This window comes from Coturnix japonica, chromosome 4 (genome assembly GCF_001577835.2).
Source record: "Coturnix japonica isolate 7356 chromosome 4, Coturnix japonica 2.1, whole genome shotgun sequence".
Taxonomy (NCBI): domain Eukaryota; kingdom Metazoa; phylum Chordata; class Aves; order Galliformes; family Phasianidae; genus Coturnix; species Coturnix japonica.
This window is the reverse complement of record NC_029519.1, coordinates 10,181,526-10,203,823: the sequence shown is the minus strand read 5'-3', so window position 1 is coordinate 10,203,823 and position 22,298 is coordinate 10,181,526. Positions and strand designations below refer to the sequence as shown.

Genomic DNA, 22,298 nt, shown 5'->3' with positions numbered 1-22,298 from the left:
TGCAGACACTCAATGTCAGGCTGGATTGGTTCTGAACACCTGATGGAGCTGTAGGTGTCCCTGCTCATTGCAGGGGAGGTAGAGTGATGGCCTCCAGGGGTTCCTTCCAGCTCAAACAATTCTATAACTCCATAAGGCTAATGGGGGCAGTAGCTCTGGCTTTTTGTGCCACAAGTACCTGAACTTAAACATGAAAATGCAAGATGTCCCAGTTTCTGGCCATGAGGAAAATAGGTGTATTCAGTCTACTGAGAAAGTAATGTCCTAGCTGTGAGAAGAAGGGAGAGGGTGAAGGAAAGCAGCACACAGTGGCAGGCATCACATCTTGTACCTCACTGTTGTGACTCTCCAACAGGAGAACAAGCTTTTACAGATATAGCTCTGCAGTGCTTGTTTTGTGCCTATAACAGGTGTGCATTTATATAGACCGTGCACTGATTAGCAGCAGAGGGCTGGAGATGTGGCAAAAGCTTGGCATGAGGATACCATCAGCTGGTTGTAAGCTACAGAATCACTGTGTCATTAAGAATGACTTAAATTAGAAGGGACCTCAAAGAGCATCTATTTACAACTCCATGCTGAAACAGGGCTGCCAACCAATAAATCAGGCACCAGATCAGGCTACCCATGGCCACATCTAACCTGGCGTTGAACACCTCCAGGGATGAAGCATCCTCAAACCCTCTGGGCAAATAATGTCATAAACTCCCTGTATTTTACCCTGTGGATCTAGGCTATATCCCAGGGCTCACAGCAGTGAGAGGTGCCCCCCCACACTACACATTATTAATTAGAAGAAGCACCTGGCTTAGGTGAGAGGTGTTCCAGCTGGAGCAGGGCTGTTTTAGTTTAGTTTGTTTTTTTCCTTTTCTGACAGGAAAGTTTCAAGGTAGAGAAGCGTGAAGATAAAAACTTTTGAACACATTAGGACATAGGAGGAATTTCTTAAGCTGCCATTCAGCTAGTAGGCATAAATGCTTCCCCAGTACTTGTATTTCTTAAGATATGTCTCACAGATCTCTGCTGAGAGCATGGAAAAAGAAGCATGAGCTGTCCTTGTGTTCTGCCATGAGCATCCATGCTTGTGTCCCCCTCTGCAGCTGCAGCCTGTTCTGCCAGAATGAGACAGCAAAGCTTGCTGTAAGACTGTCCTGTACCTATGGTGTAACATGCTACACAGAACAGAAAGGACCAAAATCTGGCCTCAAGTCACTCTCTGTTCTCAGGTAATCACAGATCTCTTCTATTTAAAGACTTATAATATTATTATTACCAGGAGTTTGACTCAATTATCCCTATGGATCCCTTCCAACTTGAAGTATTTTATGATTTTATGGCATTATGCTGTTCTGGATGAAACTGAGCCTTTTGTTTTAAGAAAAAGATAAAAAAAAGAAGTGAATGTTTATGGGTAGGGGAATCCCAGCCTTCAGCACACTCACTGCTCATGCCCTGCTTTTCACCCAGGTCCTTGGTGGAAGATCACACTGATGTGCTGCCAGATTCAAGAGGTGGCATCTGCCAACCACATTCCCCTCCCAGCTGCATCACTCCTCTGCTCTCCTCTCTGTGCATCACATCTGGGGAAGGAAATATCTTCCCTCTGTTTCCTTCCCTCCCTCCCACTTCTTTTACAAATTACATTCTTGAATGACCTTACTCTGTTCTTCTTTTCAGCTGGAGTTACTATTTTCATCACTTCTGTATTAAAGAGGTTCTATTTGCAAATTCACACATCATTGTCATAAATTAATATTAATATCAGCATTTCAATATGAATAAATATTGGAAACTGAAGACTCTCTGCTTCACTTCCTTATAGGAGTGGCAGGAGGAAGGAGCTATCACTCAACCATACAAATCCATCTTTTGGAGCTTAGAAACAGATCCTCAACTCAGATGAGGTCCGAGAGCACAGCCTGCAGTTCCCACCTCCAAAAAACTGCCGTGTTAGTCTCCCATTGTGGCCTCAACAGTGGCTACACGGAGTGAAATGGGCTGAATGGCATGGGCAGTGGCTACGGAGGGTGGTGCAGCCCTTCTCTCTCGCAATCAGTGCTGCTGAGCACTAATTGTGGCTGGCACATTTGCCTAACAAGTCACTTGTTTTTACACGCAGGACCCTGTGAGCCAGTGTGTGCCCTGCACCCCAGACTTTTGTTGGGACAGGACCCTGACATTATTCTCCCTGGGATGCGCAGCCCTTCCCACTGCTCCTCTCCTCTAGTAGGGATTGGAGAGCTGCTCATGTGTTGAAAATCTCCTTTTCCCTGCTAAAGGATTGAGGAAAGGAAGAATGTTCGTAATGTTCCTTATTAGAAGATCTTTTATTCATTCAGCTGTTACTAATAAGGGAATCAAGCCCTTATCACACAGCATAACAAGACCTGCTGTCAGCCACACGATGGCAGAAGAATCAAAGACCTGCTCTTAGTATATCTGCTGCAGACAGACAGGGAAGGGACTTGTTTTCATCTGCAGATCAAGAGCCACTCTCACCTCTCACAAACCTAGACCCCATCAGAAAATTGGAATGGTAAAGAGAAAGGCATGACACTACATGGCAGCACCTCTGTAGCATCCACACAGGGACATGGCTTTATTTCTTCTTGCAGAAAGACTCACTTTGCACCATCACATAGCCCAGACATCACGCAGAACCCATTAACCTTCACACAGCCCAATGGCTGCAACAGCATAAAGAAAGGACTCCAATGTTTCATAGCATGAGACAGCTGGAAGCTCAGTGGCATGAGGCCCTGAGTCACCTGATAGAGCTAAACCTGCTGTGTGTGCAATGGGAGAGTTGACCTTCAGAAGTCCCTTCCAACACCATAGACCCATCTGTTCCAAATCAGTGTCTGTGTCCCTATAAAACAACTGATTCAAAAGCCCAGGTGCTATGCTCACAGCATGGAACCATAATGCTTTTCCTCACTCAGTTTACATCTTATGTAAGGTTTCTTACTACATAGGTAAGGAATTCCAAAAGAACCAGACAGCTTCAAACAACAGCTTTTTTAAAAGAAAGGAGATCCATGTCAGAGCCCAAAGCACTCAGCAATAAACGCTACTTCCAGGAATCACAACATGATAAACATATCTGTACTGCCCTGCATCAGATGGAAGAAATCCAAAAGGGTACAAACAAATGCAACTCCATATCATAAAACCCACAGAAAATAGTGCCTTACCTTGTGCTGGCTCAGTCAGTGCTGTTCCAAAGACAAAGTGCACTTTGATAAGCCTCACACGAAGACAGGCAGCAGCGAGCATCTCTAGGGCAGAACTGCTGATGGCCACAGGTGGGGCTGCTTAAGGCCATTAGTGCCCACAGAGCTCTGGCAGTCATTGGTCTAATTGGTCTGCAAGGCCACATGCTGGTGAAGAGTTCCCAACTCCCAAACAGATCATTTTAGTAGATCAGCTTTTGCCATTTATCTTTTTAAACAGAAAATATCTTCAGGTGGTATCAGTTAAGATGTTCTTCTGACTGACAGTGGCGATCAGCTGCTTTTTACCTTCTGTAATGACTGATGGAAGGCGTAGGATACAAAATACCACAACTTTGGTAACTCATTTCCCATCAATGCAGTTATGATGCCGATGTAACAGTTGTTGAAGGGTCGCTCGGTGCATTGCCCGCAGCAGGTGGCGCTCCCCACCTACAAATGATAAAACCAAAGTCTTTTTAGGGTTGGAAAGGAAGACCAATAAGATCATCTAGTCCAACCACCACCCCACGCTAATTCAACAGAGGCGGTCCCTGGGTGCATGCTAAACACCAGAACCTGGGCAAAAGTGTTTCCCTCCATTCCCAGCTGCAGCAAGGAGCCCCTTGCTGTTCTGTTATTCCTACGGAAGCCACAGACTGGATCCAAGTCTCAGCTGAGAAAAATAAAAGCAGGATTAGCAGTGGGTATTGGACACCCAGAGCCTTTTGGGCAGCGATATGAGAAGGGTAAACTTCAGGCATTCTGTGTCCTGAAAAGTCTGGGGCTTGGCAGCTACAGCCAACATATTGGCTGTGCTGCCTGCTGTAAACTGAAATGCCCTCTTCATTCCTCTGAAAAGAGAAAGAAATGAATGCACCAGAGGATAAATACAAAATGCAGCTGCATGTGGGATCGTTGTGTTGTCATTAGCAGTTACCACCTTAAGCATCACTGCAAGCATCCAGCATGGGGGACTGGTGACCTGTGATAACTGAAACCTTTATGTGACTCCTCAGGTGGAGGCTGGAGTCATTTTTTCAGGTGAAAAAAATAATAATAATAGCAATTGGAGATTATTTGGTGACAGACATGGAATACATAGTTGGAACTCATCAAGAAAAACCATACTCAGTTTTGTGCAGGTATGACCAGCTGATTACCTTGTATTTGTCCACCTTTCATTCATAGAAGCTTATGCTCTGAGGGACAGCATTAAGCTGATCTGTTCAAACCTCCTGCAAAGGCTGATTACAATTTTATTTTTTTCCCAGACATTAAATCTATCTATCTATCATGGAGATGCATTCCAAACACTGATGGTCTATCGAGCTCATCCAAGCAAGATATCCACCTTCACTGAATGTAACTAGTTTCTGCTTCCAGCTGTTAAACCGTACTGGGCACTCAGCGTGTTCCAGATCCTCCTATAAATTTGTACATTAGAACTGGGCTCCAATTGAAATATATGAGCCACTACTCCCTTCATTTGGTTTTTATTTTATACTTGTTTAACGATAATATTGCAGCTTCGCCATAGCATTCCACTGACAAATCACATATGGGCATGTGCTCATGGCACAGCCATACACTTGAGTCCTCACACAGCCTCCTGCCCTTCAGACGTCCTGCCTCAGGGCTGCCATCTGCAGCAGTACATAGCAGAAAGCACCCATAATCCCCAGCACACTTACTGCACAACAGGAAAGAAGCAGATAGAAAGCAAAATCAAACCCGAAAGTGGAAACATCTTTAAGCGCATCTCCTCTGTTCAAACAGCTAGTTTAGGATCTTCTGGACTTCCAAAGGATTTCTATGACTATCAGAGCACACCCTGTGTATTATCTAAGGGGCATCAACCAAACACATAACAGCACTTGGCAGCTCTTTTTTTGGCTGTTACCTGCAGTGAGTAGCTAAGATTGGTAGGACAAAACAGTTAAGAAGGAAGGCAAAGCGAAACCAGGTTTCAATTCATACACCCTCACTTACTGTAGGAAAATGATTGCTGAGCTCAAAGCAGTAACATATTTGGAGAAACGATCACACCTATTCAGTATTATTTGTTACCCTAGATGTCTTTTTATTTGTTGTTCAGTGATGACAGCTACCTTCAGTAAGAGGTGCCTTATTTAGGCTGCCATTTCCTGCATATGGCATAAGTTTAAGGCCCTCTGGAATGGACTCAGCCCTGAGAAGGCAGCAAAAGCTGCTACTGCAGAGCAACACTCCCAAAAAGATGAGAATTGCCATAAGCCTCTAATTTAATGACTTGAACCTACAGCAGAAATTGGACAGTTTTTGTTACTGATAACTGCAAGAATCAGTTGTAGAAGAAACCAGACCTGAAACAGCTGAGCCTTCCTGTGTGCTGATGCTCTGGATAACCCACTCATTTTATCTGGTTTGAAGGTAACAGAAGAAAACCACAGGTAACATAAGACACAATCATTTGATCACATACTGTGAGAAACTGCTATGAGAAGCCAATGCCAGTTTGAATTTGCTTTTCTCATATATTTTAGGAGGAGGCTCAAATTCTGCCTGAAGGTGCTCTGTCATTTGAACAGGGAGAAAGCCAACAGCAATGAAACTGCTTCCTTTCATACACTCAGCTTTGTGCCTCACTGCCACAGCGCTGGCATTCTGCAGCTGTGATTTCTCCTTAAATGAGCTCAAAGAAGTGTTTTTTCTTGCCTTTTTTTTTTTTTTTTTTTTTTTAAACTGGGTGATCTAAGAGGACTTTCCCAACCTTTCTATGATGCCCTCAGCCCTGGCTCTGGTTGCTGCTTTAAAACATCCATATGAAATGAAACACAGAAAAGTAGAGCGTATAGTTTCTACTTACTTGCTTTCTCCTACAGGCGTTATCAGCACGTCTACAAGCATGCTCTGTGCTTTGACATTTTCCATCTCTGACTGACGCTTAGTACCAAATTAGCCTGCAGTTCCTTTATTATTATTATTATTATTATTATTATTATTATTATTAAGCAATCTAAGGTCCAAGATCAAAGCACTGAGTGCATCATTTCATTGGGCTGACTTCAATTGCAGTGTCACTTTAATTTGCAGCCGCTGAAGCAAAACCTCCCCAAAAGCAAAGGGAATCCTCCTGCAATTAGCCTGCAGTCAGCTCTGTGCTGCAGGAATTACACTGCTGCAGCATCCTGCCCACAGAGCCCAGGTTGGGGTGCAGCTCTGAAGTGACATAGCTGTGTCACTGCAGCGATGAAGGGAGACTTGCTGAGACCTTTAAGAACAAAAATGATGGGTGAAAGAGCTTGTTTGCTTGTTTGATTTTTATATATGATACATAAAATGAAATTGAAAGAAGCTCATTTCATGAAATCCTAACTCAGTTATCGAGCAACTTGTGCACGCTCAAGGCTTCTTGGTTTGCCCTGCACCAAACAATGCACTTCTGCTGAAGGAGATCAAAATAGAAGAGCTGGGCTGTAAGAAAAGAATTAACAGCAATAGCCAGTTACACAGCACTTCTATTGGCAGGTGGAAGGATGAGCCCCCTCTTCTCCATATCCATATCCCTCTTCTCCATATCCCCTCTTCTCCATATCCATTTCTTTGTGCAATCTCCTGATACCATAAATTCTGATCAGGGAAAAGTCATTCACAATTCAGATATGGGAAATGGCATGAGATAAAGTAGTTCCACTTATAGAACTACAGGATATGACGCAGCATAGAATTATAGAGACACAGAGTGGTTGGGCTGGAAAGGACCTTAAGCCCAAACAGTGCCAAGCCCTGCCATGGGCTGGCTGCCCACTAACCAGCTCAGGCTGCCCAGGGCCACATCCCATCTGGCCTTGGGCACTTCCAGGGATGGGGCACCCACAGCTCTCTGGGCAGCTATGCCAGGGCCTCACCTCCATCTGAGTAATTTCCTCCTAATATCTAATCTGTATCTCCCCTCTTCATTACCACTACCACTAATTCATTATAAACCAGAAGTGTCACCCTGTTCTGGGCATGGTCCATCACACAAACACATCCCCATCTCCTCGGATGTGCAGTTTCAATGCAAAAGGTGTGGATAGAAGATAGAAACCATCACTCAATTTTACACAGAGGCAACCAAGGCACCAAGCAACAAGGCACATTACCCAAGCTCTGCAGAGAACCTGGGACACTTTAATCTGCCAGGAACTCAGCGCCAACCCCCCCAGCTGGCCCTAATCACCAAGGAGGCTCTGAAGCAGAAACACCCCACACAAAAAAAAAGAAGGCTGAAAACAGCAAGAATCAGTGTGGCGAGCGGGCTGGCACCCTCACTGCCTTGCCTTTGTGCCGGGCCAGCGCTGGGGGCTGTGGGTGCTGTGTGAGGCACCTGCGGCCGCACAATGGGCTGTGGGTGCTCGGGGGAGAGCCAGATTGATGCTTTGTGTGCGGGGGAGGAGGGCTGTCACTTGAAGCCATGTGAACCCAGGCTTTCGGGGCAAGGAAGATTGACAGCTTTTGTAGGTTGCAGCTCTCTTTCAAAGCTCTGCTTTATAGACAGTAGGTTAGGGGGCCCGGGCTTTCACTCCCATAATTCGAACAGGGCAATCGTGAGCATTGAGAATTTCTCCTCTCTCTCTCTCTCTCTCCCCCCCTCCCTTCTCTCTCCCTTTTTAGCTCCCCTCCCCCTTGTTATGCATTAAATGATTTCAGTGGAGGAATGTGCAGCATTAATTAGAATTGGTGAGCAGATACCGAGGGGAAAAGTTTCTTCACAACAACTATAGGAGGTGTCAGTGCCACAAAGAGGGTTTTGTTTTCGCTCTCCCCCACATTATCAGTGCAATATGTAAGGTAGCAATTCTTTTCATTTAAATTAAGTGGAAAGCTACTAAATCTTGTTTTATTCTCCCCCACCCTCCCCCCCACCAAAAAAAGAAAAAGAAAAAAGGAAAAAGGTCCTTAACACTTATCTTTTAACTTCTTTTATTTTGCAAGGTTTGTGTTTACTTTTGCTTTCAGTCCTCCCCATTAATCGCCCTGCAATGATGTGTATCCAGTTTTGTGTATCATTTAGCTCCTACAATTATAGGCGAGTTCAACTAATATATAGGATTGTCTCCCGATTAAAGCAACAACGTTTCCATTTAAAATCAAAGGCGCTCCTGCAGAAGGACGCATTGAGATGCAGAAGTGTGGCTGGCCGCTCTCTGTGGGGATTTCCGAGCTTCTTTCAACTTTCTAAAAAGAAGTTAAGCTAAAAGATGGGCTCGAGCATATCAAGTGAGAGCTTAGCAGAAACACTCATTAATATATTTATGTGCACTTTTCTTTTCTCTCTAATTTCACGCCTTTAAAACTTTTCCCATCAACATCAACCCTGAGAGTTTCTAAGTATTTTCTCCCACCCGATGTGCACACTTTAGAAAGAGTAATTAGCAAAAAAAATAGATTAAAAAGAAAAAATCCAAATCGAGTTTCAACACTTAACAACAGGCATAAGCCCATGCACTGCACTACAGGGCAATATTTCATTCTTTTTTTCCTTTCTTGAAAATAACCAAAGTGTGACCATCACAAATCTCCATGCCACCAGACATAAAAGGAAACTGCTCTCTCTGGAAGCCAATCCCTATGGCTCCATGAGGATCCTCGTGCAACACACGCGCCCCAAATGTGAAATACTTTACCTGTAGCATCAGCCGGAAAACGCAGCTGGTACTCAAAACCAGAGCTTAAAAATAAGCTTTGTTATTGAGTATTTAGCTCATCATGAACATGAGTATGTCCTCATGTGACTGATAAATCACTGCTGGGAGACACAAAGTAGGGCAGTATTTCACAGAGCCCAGCAAGGACCCAACAGCTTCAGGAGCTGTGTGAGGATGAGCAGCACAGATCTGATGTAAAGGCAGTGAGGAGTTCTGCCTTGCATGGGATACAGCTTTCTAAGCTCAGAAAATTTAACACAGCACAAAGTCAACTCCAATATTTCACTTCCTGGCAAGACGCTTTCCCCCACCACAAACAGGAGGGAATACGCTATTAAATCTGACAGCATTGCGAGGAAAAAATAGCAAATACCGAGAGCTACTTTTCACAGCTCAGGGAAAGAAGAAGGAGGGTCTCAGGTCCAAAGGCCAGCATTCAAATCCTGAAGCCAAGGTGAGCACAGACCTGCCTTGCAAGCTGCACACCATGCCCAGCTCACCCACTCCAGACACTCAGCACTGCTACACAACTCTCTCTCACCCAGTTTGTCTCTTGCATCCCAGCCCAGGGGCAATCTCCCAACCTCCTGTCCCCCCCTCTTTGGACCAAGGCACCTTCAGAATTATGCATCCCTCATGCATGTAAATGAGAGGGGTCCAATTACACGCGAGGGAGAAAAGGTTTAATGAATCGTGAAAAAGCAAGGGTTGCATAGAAAGAGCTCAATCCCAGTACCCCCTCACACCCCCTCCACTTGGAAACGTGCATTTCTCATTTATGAGAGTGAGGGGAGAATGCAGAGGAGCGGATGGGAGAGAACCACAACAGAATGAATACAGCATTTGTTGGCATTTATCACAGCCTGCACTTGAAATCTGTGATATGTACTTCTGAAGGAAAATAGTTAAGCACAGAAGTTACACTCCTCTAAGCAGCATAAACAAATACAATGTGGGATTGTAGTTAATTCTCTCTACATTCAAGCCCTTCTATCTGAAGTTCATCCCTTGTCTTATTCTCCTTTCCTCTGTGTTTACTTAAGGACTTACATAAATTTAAAGAGCAAAGAACATGCAGAAAGAGGTTGTTATTAATGAGGTCCTGCGAAATTATGGCACATGGAATGCTCCTAGTAGCCTAAATGGCAATTGCACAGCGTTCTGATCCAGAGGTGTGAAAAAAAGCATAAATAAACAACTGAATGTGAAGATGATCTCTATCCACCATCAATGAGGAATTCACATAATATAACACTAATTATCTGTTCAGTGTCTTTAAAAATTGGCCTTAAAGTTTCCTTCGTTATTTGCGTATGGGAATAGCCATGAATTTGCAGGTGGTACCGATCTCGTTAAGGTACCACATAGCTGTGAAGAACAGCTTCCACAATAGGGAACAGCAATGGTAAAAACCCTCGTGTGCATTCATTTACACAGGTGTGTGAAATTACTCAAGCATGCTCCAATCTTTTACTAGTTTGATGTAGAACAGTGTAGCTGGGGCAGCCCAGCTCCCTTAGAGAGAGGAATAAAAGCAGCAGTATGGATGTGCTATAGGATAGCGAGGGTTTGCCTGTTCCCATACCCACAGCATCTGCAAACCTATACTCTGGACTTTCCTACAGAGCTGTCATTGCTGAACCTTGTAAGGCCCATCTCCCATCAAAGTACTGAATTATTGGTCAGCTTCAAACCAATGGGGGCTGTTCCATGATGTGACTGAAAATGGGTGATAACTTACAAGTCAGAAGAACCAAACTGCTCCTTCTGAGCTGAAAAATGCTAAACTTCTCAGGTAACTTACAAAACGTACACAAAATACCCTAAAGAATACACATTGATGACCAAATTTTGATCTAAACCACTTTGACTCACAGAAAGACTGTCAGCCAGATAAAGAAAGCCTTGCTCACCCACTAACATTTATAGAAGCATGGAGCAAAGACATCCCACTTAAGGCACAACTTTAGACAGCTGAGGGCTTGTGTACATCTTTTGCAGCCCTGAGCTGATATCTGCTTCAAACTCCTTAGCTGTGAGCTAAGTGTCATAACTGTCATGCTCCAGTACACCAAGCTGTGCTGAGATTTCAGAACTCCTTCTAATGGACAATTCTCGCAGGCACATCAGACTCCTTTCTCTTGGAACTCTTAGCATTTATATCCATTGCAGGAAAATAACATCATATATATGAGTGATATGGAAAAGAGGCTCTCTAGAGCTCACAACTGCAATGTGTTTCATCATGGAAGGTGGGAAAAGCAGTATTCACCATTACCAGTTTCAATGACTGGGAGCTGAACTGGTTTTCATGAAGAACTAGGCACCATTTGGGACTGAAAGACATTTCTTTGCATTTGTTTTCCAGTAGGTATTTAAGATATCTCAGGCCAACACCTTCTCAATGCATTTTAAGGATATCTTAATATTATTATTATTTTTAATATAGCAGTACAGAAGGACAATACTTTAATAATATACCAGTAACAAACAAATATCACTACAGGACGTCAAGTCATTCACAAGGGCTTTTTTGTATCTTAACCAATAAGAGGAAGAAGCACAAATCCACATGTATGCTCTATTCATCATTGCCACAAGCACACTGTAAGTTCTACACCACACCAAATCATACCTCTACAAACTTCCTTCTCCATCAGCTTACTCCATATGACCATGTCTTGTGCTTTTGCCATATTACTGTCTCTGCCCTGGTCATGCATGGCAGATGCTTGGTGTCATGACTGGTTGGGATCAACCTCCACCTCCTGGAAAGGTGGCAGTATCTTCCTAAGGTCTCTCAGCAATGGGGTGGGAAGAGACCCAAGGCTAAGTCCTTGCCACTGAAGTGCACATAAGCTACTACACATTCCCAGGCTCTGTAACACAGGCCATTTTGCCCCCACTAATTGCTAACTTGATGGTGAGAACATACGCACCTTGCCAGGTTCACCAAATCTCCTGTTGATTCTGTGTATGACTCTTACTAAGAGGAGCACTGACAGTGAGCTGGAGGGGAATGGCACAACATACAGACAGCAATAGAAAGAACAGAGATCTTTCTGCTTTGGTACATCTGCCTGTGAGATTTAGCTCCATGTGAGTTACATTTCCACTAATCAGTGCTGATTTTACAACTGAGGCTTTGACTATCTGCATGAAAGCACGTGCTTTTCTTTCAACAGAAAACATATTAAAACCCACTTAAAAGTTGATGTAGATTTTTTTTCTTATTATTTTTTATTTTTTTTAATGGGGAAAAAAGAGGCAATTAAGGAAATCACGCACCATGCCATGTGGAGGCCTTCTGACAAATACAACTTTGGTGGCCATGACCCTGGCCAGAGGAAGAAGGCTGTGATGTCACCTCATCCCCAAGTCCCAGTTTCACGGATAGTATCTCTGAAAGGAATTGTCTAAAGGAGATTGTTCCTTATGAAAAGTTCACATGATGGAGTCTGAAGGGCTTGTTTCACTTGAAGCCCAGCAGGACAGAGCTGTTTGGAAAGAAGCATTCAGTGTGTTCTGTTTGGCTGAAAGCTGTCACAGTGAACAAGTACTTAGCAAACAGCATGAACAAGGATTTGAACTAGAAAACTAGCAGGGCCCTGACAACATTGTAATAGTGGGCTTGTCTACTCAGTACAATGATACATGGGGGCATGAGACAGAAAACAGGAGAAGAGGATTTTTGTATTTTTAATATATATATTTTTAATGTGACAGGTTATCATTGCTCTGCTCATGTTCACATTCCTGTGGTCATCTTTGGCGTCGGTGGGAAGGGAAAGCATCCCAGGAGAAGGGACATGGAGCAAAGGCACAGCCCAGGGGGGGGAACTGACCGATAGACTAAAAAGTAATTGTCTCTTTTCTATTGTCCTGGTTTGTAAGGTTTTCACATCTGTCATGAAAGTCTGACACTGTAAGCTGATTCTCTCTACATTCTAATGCATGTTTAGCAGTGAACTAAAGTTAGGTCCCAGGTGAGCACTGTAGGGAACCTGCCATCCCACACCACATACCAAGCACCTCACTGCTGCTGACCCCATGCAGATACAGGAGCCCAGCACCCAGTAAATGCTCCTCTCCTTCTCCCCCACACAAGAAATCACTGACTGCAGTACAAGATTCAGATATCTCAGGAGTAGAAAACCAGAACACAATGAACAAAACCTCAGTTCCACAATCTGCAACTGCCACCTTATTTCTAATGCAAACCTCAGGAACAACAGCCACCCCTTTCCACTATGATGACAAAGACAGTTGTCAAGATGACAAGAGGAATTCCAAAAGCTGTAATAAATAACTTATGTATCACTTCTAACACACTGTATATTTTCTTGAAATTTATCAGTCCACTAATAAAAAGATAAGCTGGGTATTAGATGTTTCTTCAGGCTCAAAAATACCGTGTGAGATTGAACTTCTTTCAATGACACCAGAAGAGAGAATCATCCTCTGATAACCCCAGCACTGGCAATTGGATTACAAGTTTCTCATCACCATTAGCACAGCAGAGTTTTTCAGCAAGGCAAGTCTCTTTTGCAAGGAGACCAGTTATGGCAATATTTAGACTACATTGAAGCTACCCCCCCACATCCTCTTTGCAGCCCCTGCAGACAGCTGTTGCCTTATCCACAAGCCACCACTGCTCAAATCCAACAGAAGGATTTGAGGTTTCTAGCTCCATTTGCTTGATTTGTGGGATGGTTTATTGGAGTTTTCTCAAACTGTTCTGGGCACACTTAATTTAATCCATAACAAGATAACTTGGGAGATTTTGAAATGAGAGAACACTCACATTATGCCCCCAGCATAACAGCTATTAGCCTGACAGCAAACTCCCAAGCACAGGTGACCTTCAGGTAGAAGTGGTGATATTTCCAGCTGGCTATGGGAGATGTACACTGATCCTGGCACAACTGCAGAGCAGCAGGATGCAGCCACATCTCCCGCTTCTGCCCTACACCTCTACAAAACAGCTGGTGTCACTTCTATGGCTAACGTCTCTGCTGCTTGTTTCTGCGTTTGCAAAATGACTGCATCCCACCCGCACTCTTTCTTGCAGCCTTTGCAGCACCACAAACAGGACAACAGCTGAAGAGCTGCTGTTAAAGCTGCTCCTGTGCTTGCTCAGAAAGTAGAAGCAATGCTTTCTGTCCTGACTTATCATGGAGAAATGAATAGCCTCTCCCTTCCCTAAAACATATTATTGTCTTTACACTGCTCTATTCCCAGGCTAGCCTATTTTTAACCTGTGCACTGTTTGAAACCGTAAAACACAGAGCCCCTTTCATGCAGGGAGGGATGTGTTCCTGCCAGCTCCCAGTGTTCTAGGGCAGGTGCCAGCTCCCTCAGCATGCTGATCCCTGCCTTTTGGCTCCAGTGTTCAGAGTGGGCTTTTTGCTCTGAGTTTTCCCAAAACAGCCCTCTGTCCCCTCCAGCATTGTGCTTTCCCCACTGCCCAGTAACAGCGTGTCAGATCCATCCATCCCCTTCAGCACTGCCTTCCCAAGCAAGGCAGCCCAAGGGAGAAGTCAGACCTTCAGCCACAGACAACTCAGGCTTTTGCAAGAAGGAAAGATTTCCACTCACAGAGTCCCATTTCAGTCTGTGTCAGTGAGGCTGCAATAGTGCAGCCAGAGAGAGAAAGGAGGTGTCACCCTGTTCTGCTGTCCCAGCACTACACATACAGGGCCTGAAATCATTGCCACTGCAGACAGTTATCAGCCCCCTGACAGACTTGGCTTGCAAGCTCTTGTTCCCAGTTCCAACCAAAATGAACAGATTTTGCAGCAAAGGGAATATAATTTTAAAAGTCCCAAGTTAATCAAATGCTTTAAAAACACAGTGCCCACAATACAATGGCTCAACTTTGTCCTGGGTGTCAGCCCATTCACTTCAGCAAGCTTATGCCAGAGATGAATTTGCTTGGGTGCCTTTGTCAATAAAATTCTAGATTAAAAGAGACCCTATATAGAACTGGTCCCAGAGGTAATTGCTAGTTAATCAGCCAATTAACTGACCCAACGAGTAGGAAAAAGGGAAGGGGGAGTAAGGGGGGAAAACAAATCAGTCAAGGTATGGTAGAACATAATTCTTTAGGAGTTAATGTTAGAAACCTTTTCAAAGGGCTTACAACCTACCTTGACTCATACTCATTTCTTCTCCCCCCTCCCTCCCCCCTTCTTCTTTCCTTTCTCTCTTCTTCCCAATTTGTAATTGTTGGTTCCCCTAATTGGCTGATTAACTACTTATTACAGGCAGACCTGGAGGTATGTGGGATCCCGTTAGCTATGGAACTTGATTTCATCTTGTGAAGCAGTGCTGAATGCAGGAGGGCAGCTGCAAGGGCTGTTTTTCTCCTAGGCAGTTCGACCGCTTAGACTTCAGCTGAACTTCTTTTGAGAAGATCCTTTTTTAAACAAGCTTCTATTTTATTTATTTAATAAACAACCACCAGGAAATGGAAGAGTTGTTTAACAGGTTGTTATGCAAACAGAATGATTTCTAGCAATGGAGTTTGTACCCCTCAAACTAACCTATTTACAGCACACTAATATAACCACCATCAAGGTATTATGAGCTGTTACAGCTGCTTGATGTTATGATACCAAGTAACACCAGCAGAATTAATCTCTACTTATCTTCAGCAGCCTCATCAGACTGCTTTTTACCAGCAGCTAGCCCAGGGAATAAGTCTAGTGATGAACTGGGACAGCTGAGAAAGTTACTACCATCATTTCTTCTTGGAATCATGTGAGGAAACGAGCAGAGCTCACCCCTGCAGTTGCTGGTATTGTGTTGGGTTGATGGTATGTCACCACATCACGGAGGTACCAGGATAGCCTGATACATCCTGGAACCACACAGCCAAGCAGAAATTCAAAGTTGTTCTCTGATGCTTCAAAGAGTTTTGTTGATTGTTCAACAGAAGGCAAATCTTGCAGCATCTCATTAACGTGCCCATCCCAGAGTCATGCAGATGAGGATTGAGCTGCTTGAAGCGATGACATCATAGCCAGGCAGGTCACTACGTTTCACCTCTGTAAAGCGATGCCAATCACTGCCCATGGCTGCACATACACAGGTCATTTTCTAACACTGATGGACTGTTTTGAGCTCTTACCCTCAAATGATTATTCATAAAGAATTGTTTTTCATAAATAATAATTCATTCTGCTCACTGCTTCATGCTCAGTGTCCCTCCTAGAGCAATTGTTCAGGGAGATGGGGATGAAACGGGATTCTCCTAACACTGCCTCTATTACACAAACCTCATATCCTAATTCCATTTCTCTCCTCCAGCTTTGGAAGAAAGTTTAGGATTTTAGTTCTGTTTAAGGTTTGTGATGATTTCTTCCCCCTACCTCTATTTCTTCTTCAGCAAGAGAGCAGGCTGAGCCCAGGCAGTCCATTCTCAACTACATGTAAATCACAATCTGATTAGGAAGTGATATATTCATCTCTAACTCCTGCATAAAAGTTATTCAAGTATTTTGACAAAATAAGTGCTGTTTACTTTATACATTTTCTGCTAATTCTAAAGATTTCTGCAAACCTAAAGGATCTCATGGAATTTACAGGCTTGTGGCTTTGCTATTGAAAGTATAAAGGCATGCTAAATTAAGTTGATTTGCCTGTGAAAGAAATACGTCCATTATTCATGTCAGGGCCCTGTCACATCAAATTGAGGGAGTGAAGAAAACCCTTTTTTATCGATGCAAGGGGAAGGAAAAAAAAAAAGAAACCAACTATTGAGGGACTGAATTTCAATTGGGAGAAAGTCAGTCTGAAAGCAAGGTTAAAAAATAAAAAAGAGAAGTTGGGACATGTCTAATGTTGGAAATCAGCAAAGGGTGGATTGATTTAACTCCGGCCAGTATCTCACCAATAGAAGCCAGGAGGAAACTGCAAGCAGCAAGTTGTACACACAGTTTCGATGTCTCTCATGTGTAAACTTGTCAAAAGCAGTTAAGCTAATTCAGATTTAAGGCTTTTCAGACCCATTTTTCTTGGATGCTTCAAAACAGCAGTAAAATTACATCACAACCAGCACACCGTGTTTGTGTGCTGCTCATATTTTTATTCACTAATTCACTAGTTATGATGTGATTTAATCCTCATTAGCAGACAATGTGTAGGGTGCTATTTTTTCCCCCTCTTTTAAGCTTTCTAAGTCTGATTTGCTTTCAGTACAGTTGGACTAGGTGATTTTTAGGTGGTGTTTTCAGATCTTAATGATTCCATAGGAGTGTCCTGTGTGCAGCTGCAGCAGAGGGGAACTAACACGATCAAAAATGTTTCTTACCACTGTAGGATACACAGGACTTCATGTAGCCAGAAAATAATTCACAGCCTACCCAAGCTATTCCAACAGAGAGAAAGTTAAATGAGAAACTGCAGTGAGAATTGGTTTACACACTGAAATTCTTCCTGTTGTGTGCTTATAATTTCTCGTGTGGCCCATTCATTTAACAAAGGGAAAAGTGTACAGTTGTTCTCACTACAGCAGTGGGCTTTTTAAATCTTAAAAGCAGCATGTTAAGCTGCATTTCACAGTCTCCTGCTCAAAGCCTAATTGGTTTAGACTGGACATCTCAGAGATATTCTTTAAAAGAAGTCCAGTTTTTATGTCTCACGGTATTACACTGTACAAAGGGTAATTCAGCAAGTCGTTTGTCTTAAATCATGTTTCTGGATACCAGACCTACACATCATTTCTTTCAGAGATTTGTTTTCCTACCTTTTGTTTTTCCCTAACCCCGGAGCCCTTAGGTTAACATGTTTTCTGCTTTAAGCTCTTATTTGAAAGACACTTTACCACCTCATCCAAGCGCTCTCTCATGCTTCCCGACTTCAAAGTCTCAAGCTGGGAAAGCAAATCTGAGTCCCCAAAGCTGGACCCTGTGGCTTATATAGAGCCCTCCGCTAAAGTTAAGTTCTTGTGTTTAATTGAAAATTGCAGCCAGTGTAAATAGGAGTTGGGTTGGGGCAATCTTGCCTCAAAAGGAATTACCTTGTGGAGTGGCTGCACTGGGGTAAATAGAGGGGATAGAAAAAGAAACAAGAGAAAGAAAAAAGCCAGGGGTAAAAGAGAGAGGCATTGTGCTGGCAAAGTAGCATCAAGACAAGGATTAATGGCTGGAGGAATTGTATTTTGTGTGCTTTCAGCAACATTACAATCTCCCAACAGTAAGTGTCACTAATAAGCGGGCCAGTAAAGAGAGTCCAGTGCTTCCAGGGAAATGGGAACATCGGGCTCTGTAAATAGCAGAAGACTTTTATTCCGTGAAGACCAAGCAAAGGGCAGCTAATTTGTTTATTTTTCGTACTTATATTTGGATCAGTGGATGAAGTAATTTATTTTACTGATTGACAAGCAATGGGAAGTGATAAATACAAGCAATACAAATTACATTTGCTGCCAATTTATGTTATTTCCAAGTACCCACAACTTCTCTATTCTACGCTAGTTTGCTGGTAAGGAGAAACCCAATCCATATTTTACTGTAGGGTTAAGGAAAGAATCGCTGCTTGGATCCCTCGAGATGGCTCCATGGATGGTCTGACAGGGACCAGGACTGGCAGACAGGAGGAAATGAGATCTCCTCTTTTCTGTGGGAACTGCTCTATGAAACTGCACCCTGAGATTTACTAAATGTGGGCTCCATTCACAACTCCTTTCCCACTTACCAAGTAAACCTGGATATGTCATTTGGTCTCTTAATTTTAGGCTTCTCCACCCACAAAACTGGAAGAATAACTTCTTTTCTTCCAACTTCCTGAGCTTTTGTGTATGATCCTAAGCAAAGTATAAACACTGTCTTCACATCAATCTGTTCAGCACTTGTGATACATTTCTCATTAAAATTACTATTACTGAAATGATCATTTAAGCAAACATAATGACATCTACTCCGTCTCATGTAGACTGCTTATATTGGGCATCACACCACATTAAAGGAAATAGTTCAGCTATGGAAACTTTGGGCATTCTGAGAAAGTAAAGATAATAAGGCAGCAAAACTATTCCATTGCTATCTGTGTACTGGATGTTGGCCTTCTGGGGGTTTTTTCTTTGTTTTTGAAACAAATCATAGCTCATATTCACACTGCAATTTTAAATCGAAACCAATAGAAACTGAGTACAGTGGAAATAAAACTGGACATATTAACACATAATGCAGAATTACAGGAAACTGTAACAGAATTCAGCACTCCGTGACACTTTTTTGCCAGGTTATGAAGCCTATTTTAATATATTCTATATATTAATAATATAGAATCTGTTAATTCAAGAGAACTGCTGATAGAAAACAGAATCACACTGTTTTAAAACAGGAAAGTGCATTTTTTTCCTTGCTTTTCAGTAACTTAGAATCACCAAGGTTGGAAAAGACCTTCAAGATCATCCAGTCTGTATGTTCACCTGCCACCAACACTTCCCCACTAAACCATGTCCCTCATTACAACATCTAAAGGTTTCTTGAACACCTCCAGGGATGGTGACTCCACCACCTCCCTGGGCAGAACATTACAGTGCCTCACCACTCTTTCTGCTTGTAACAATTCAAAGCCTTCTCAAAAGTTTCAGCAGTATGAATTCATTGGTTGTGTCTGTGACAAATGGAACAGATTAAAAATCCAAAAGATATCCTGTTATTTGTATTTATCACGGCCAGTAATGGCATCATACATGGTACAATGCTCTATGTGTACACAAATGCCATGCCTTTTACACTTGGATTGAAACAAAGTTAAAGGAGAAAATGCTGAGCTTAAGACATTGCCCATTATTATTCCACTTACAGAACACATTTGGGAAGTTTTCACGTTCATAATTCAATGTCTCTGATGCACTGTACCTCTTAAAGATATGCAAGTTCATTTCAGCATTTATCTGCTCTTTTCTCCTCAGGAGTTCGATTGTTTTTCCGCCTGATGGTTAGAATGAATTGAATATTTTGAACTCATCCATCAGATTTGGAAATGATCCCTGAATTGATGAGAGCGTTTAACAGTTAATTGAACATTTCTGTTGTGAACTTTCATTGTTTCAAAGTGCAAAAACACCGCACCCAGGAACATGGACAAAGAACAGAAGCTCCGCGGCATGCTCTCACACCACAAATATTTTCATCCTCTAGAGAGCAGCAGGCATTTAAATAACAGGGCAGCACTCCCTGCTCTTGGATATCATGAGGAACAGTGATCTGAAAAGGACCTCCAGAAGCACCAAGGGACCCCATGTCCTGTGATAGGAAATAATCCCACATTTCTCAGTTCCATGACCTCCTAGAAGTATAGCTCAGCCATCTCACTGCTGCTCACAGCCATATGTGTTCAGAGCAGCAGCTTCAGCTACAGGGCTGCCTGGATGACCACACAGAGGGGCTTATTTCCCATGTTGGTAAACAGGTTGGGATAGGCACGTACAGATACAGCACACACAATCTGAAGAAGTAGTGGGGCTTTCCAGAGGGGTCCAACAACAGGTATTTACTTGGCTTTTAACATCTGGAAAACTGTGAAAAAATTCATTGTTTCATTACAGCACCTCAAATAAAGAAAATCTGTTTTTCTCCATTCTGCAAATTCACCAAATGGCATTATTGCATTTCAGCTTTCTTTTGACCAACTCTTATACAAGTCATTAAGGACGCAACTTTAACACCTTCCTTCATCTATGGCAAGCTCTAGCTCAAAGTTGCAGCTTGTCGTCAGCCCTGGCACCCAACAGAACACCACCTTCATCAAACTCCATCATGACCAAAGTATTTACTTCTAAACAACACTTCTCCCTGACTGTGGGAAACCACTGATCATAGACGCCATATTTGCAATGATAATATTATTTAAAGATACAGACCAGCTCAGAGCTACTTCTGATCAGCAGCAACTCATCTAAAGGGACTTGGCCCATGGTTTGCTGCATATCACAGACACACCTCCACACATCTTGTTGTTTTAATTCCCTGTTCATACATTTGCCTGTGTCATGATGGTGCCCATGCAGCTGAAACAGGACTATCCTTGCTGTGCCATCTCTGAGCAAGCTTCGGCTGAGGATGTGGCTTCAAAACACCACAGCCAAAGAAGAACAGTGGGCAGGCAGTGGGGACACGGGGTTACTTTTCTGTGAGTCACTGAAAAAAAATCTGCAAAGCAGCCACCTCCGGAGGGAGAAATAGATGCCGTCAGCACTCATGAACCAGGCGCCATGGACAGGAGCACCTCCCGCTGCTCCCTCTGCCGAGCGCCCGCAGGAGCGCAGCACTGAGCCCGGCTCCAACCGTGCCCGGGCTCCCGTAGCACCGAGAGCAAATGTAATGAACCTTAAGTAAGGAGCAAAAGCAGCGATTGCAAGTTCATCGCTTGTAAGTGACAGAGAAAAGGCAAGCCGGGGCGGGAGGGAGCTTCTCATCAATCACAAGACAACAAAAGTGGACTGAAGTGATGCAGCTGCAGAAGAAGGCTGAGGTGATCCCAAGGCCCAGCTGGTGGGGCTGTGTGCTGCGGGACCAATTCTGCTACACGAGGCATCAATGTAACTACAGCAGATAAATTTATGCAAGGTTCTGTTCTAAAAAGTGGGATCCAACCTCAACCCAGTGCAAAGAAGTGAAAAGTAACATGTATGCAAGCAGGTCTTCCTGCTAACTGCGACTAAACTGCAGCCAAAAAAATTACTCTTTAAAGCAACAGGGAGAGCAAGGACTATTACTGAGGACAGACCATCTGACACCAAAACTAAATTCACTGCTCATGAAAAGTATCTGGACCTAAGCACCTGGTGCTCCTTCTGCAGAGAAGCACTCTGCAAACACTCCTGGTTTCTCTTTTTCTGGCTTTGCCAGTTGTCACTCATTTCTGTCCCACAGGTGAAACACCGAAGAAGAGCATTAGCTAGAACAGCCCCTGGACACACTGTGTTTGAATCTGCCAGGATAAGAACCAGCTAAAAGCAGATACTGCATTTCTTGTAAAGGCTCTAGCCATAAGGTGTTGCCTGAGATTGTGTGTGATGTCACCCATCTCTTCCAGCAGTTTTAAAACAACAAACTGTATGCGTGTATAGTTGTAACTACAGAATAAATAGCCAGAGGGTATCTAAGAAAAGACTCACCAGTGCTGAGGCTTTCAGTCAAGATGGATGCTCACAAGTGTTGAGGCTCACCACAAAAACTCCACGAAGAAGCAATCGCCAGAAAGAAACACTACCTTAGTGGTAGTCAGCTCTTAAATGGGATCTAGGAGAAGTGGAGTCAAGCTTCACCCCTTCCAGGAGCACAGCTGAATCACCTTCACCTGTGCTCCCACAGCTGACTCATTGCTTGTCTCAGATGGTTAATCAGAGGTTCAAGCTGTGATCAACAGTTTTGCTTTACAACAGGGAAACCTAAACATG

General features: G+C 43.3%; 1 long non-coding RNA gene across 2 annotated transcripts in view; it reads right to left on the bottom strand.

The window, feature by feature from the left end:
* Window positions 1–22,298, bottom strand: part of LOC107312851 — a 154,172-nt gene that overhangs the window by 43,684 nt on the left and 88,190 nt on the right. For both annotated transcript variants that reach the window (XR_004306914.1, XR_004306915.1), the window contains exon 6: window positions 3,195–3,665. This is a non-coding gene — a long non-coding RNA (uncharacterized LOC107312851). The remainder of the gene's footprint in view (window positions 1–3,194; window positions 3,666–22,298) is intronic.